This window comes from Entamoeba dispar, genomic scaffold, assembly GCF_000209125.1.
Source record: "Entamoeba dispar SAW760 scf_1105229463657 genomic scaffold, whole genome shotgun sequence".
NCBI lineage: Eukaryota > Evosea > Mastigamoebida > Endamoebidae > Entamoeba > Entamoeba dispar.
In genome coordinates this window covers 7,231-9,135 of record NW_001855802.1, presented here as the reverse complement: position 1 = coordinate 9,135, position 1,905 = coordinate 7,231, and the positions used below count along the sequence as shown (strand labels likewise).

General features: G+C 18.3%; 8 annotated features.

The window, feature by feature from the left end:
• Window positions 1–452: 452 nt before the first annotated feature.
• Window positions 453–508: a sequence feature (AT_rich).
• Window positions 509–531: 23 nt separating this feature from the next.
• Window positions 532–711: a microsatellite.
• Window positions 712–847: 136 nt separating this feature from the next.
• Window positions 848–905: a microsatellite.
• A 14-nt stretch (window positions 906–919) lies between these two features.
• Window positions 920–1,055: a microsatellite.
• Window positions 1,056–1,067: 12 nt separating this feature from the next.
• Window positions 1,068–1,088: a sequence feature (AT_rich).
• Window positions 1,089–1,247: a microsatellite.
• Window positions 1,248–1,258: 11 nt separating this feature from the next.
• Window positions 1,259–1,303: a sequence feature (AT_rich).
• Window positions 1,304–1,306: 3 nt separating this feature from the next.
• Window positions 1,307–1,892: a repeat region.
• Window positions 1,893–1,905: the final 13 nt, after the last annotated feature.

Genomic DNA, 1,905 nt, shown 5'->3' with positions numbered 1-1,905 from the left:
AATTCATAGTTGATAACAAAATATTTAAAATGAATGATTAAATGATATAAAATATACATGAAATATAAGAAACATTATTAAATCATAATAAATGGTAATAAGATGTAATGAATGAATAATGAATTGATTTTATGAAATTCAATATGATAAATAAAGAAGATGTTAAATTTTAATGATTTAAATGAATGTTTTTATCATTCATTTTCATTTAATTAAATTAGATGAACAGAATGAAACATTCAAAATTAGTTGTTATTGTGAATACATGAAATTATAAAAGTGAATATTGTAAATTGATTTTGAAGAAGAATGAAATGAAAGAAATTGATAATCAACAATAAGAAAATAAATAAACAAATAGAACATAAAGAGATATACAATATGTGATTGTTATTGATACAATTGAATTATAATAATTAGAATAGAAAGACAATACATGAATCAAAATGATGAATATATCAAATAATAAAAATGAAAACAAATAATTGTTAATATTTTAGATATTAATCAATATTGATTTACACAACACATTAAAACAATAAATAAAATAATATTGAATGAAAATCTAATACAAGATATTTTGAAATATGAATATATAAAGATGAATAAATTGTATTGTTATATTCATAACAATGATATTAAATAAATAAAATAAGAACATAACAAGAATGATGAAAAATAATAATGAAACAACAAGAATAACAGAAAATATAGATTTTGAAATATAATTTGTTGAATCAAAATAATTAGAATTGATAATACATCTTTATAAAATCAAATATATTTAATGACATGAATGATGAAATGATATAATCAAGATATATAATCATTAAAATTTGTATCATCATTTGTTTTTATTTCTTTATTTTTATTTCTTCTTATTTTTAATTTTATTCTTAATTTTAAAAATATATTATGTTTTGTTTATTTGTTTTATTATCATTTTATTATTTCATTTATTTATCATTCTTCATTATTTGATATATTATTTTATTCATTGTTAATTTATGATTTGAATATTATATTTATCATTTATCATTTAATTTATCATATTTTATTAAATGTTGAAATATTATATAAATATTTTATTATTTAATTTATCAATTAATACATTCATTTATTTATGTTTTATTCATTGTATTGTTCTTATTTATATTATTATTTATCTTATTATTCATTATATTCATTATATTATTGTTATTTATTTTATTTAATTCTTTCTTTATTTGATTTATTCTTATATTTATACTTTCATCACTTTATTTCTTATTTAAATAATCATTTCAAATATAAAATAATAATAGAAACAGAAAGTAGATAATTAAGTATTAATAGAAATATCTTCTATTGTTCCTTGCTCAGGGGAGATTAACTAATCCCTTTGCTTTAAAAGTATTTGTTCTTCAACTATCAGTTTATTCTTTGCTTCTAGTTGTTGAAATGTGAGATTTTCCTTTTCTTGTTTTGATGTGGAATAGAGTATTTAAACATCTTTATTTAAATATTCGTTATTTAATTTCTATTTGATTTTGGTGAGTATTAAAATTATTCTTTATTTTCTTATTCTAAGGAGAATATATAATTACTACTGTATTATATGAGTTAATATTCTTTTTAGAATCAACCACTAAACCCTTTTTCTTTGATAATCTTATATTATCAAATGTACTTGTATCATAACAAGTAATAATAACATCTTTATAAATACCCGTTTGTTTATTATCAATGATATCACATCATTGTAATTAATAATCACTGTTATTCTTACAATATTGATTATGATGTTTTTCTAACCAAACGCAACGCCATAACGAGTCCATGACTGGGGGAATCGAAGGATGAAAATATTTTAGGATTCTGTGTGGTGTCTCTGACGTGCTACCTTCGAATCTAATTAATGTTTTT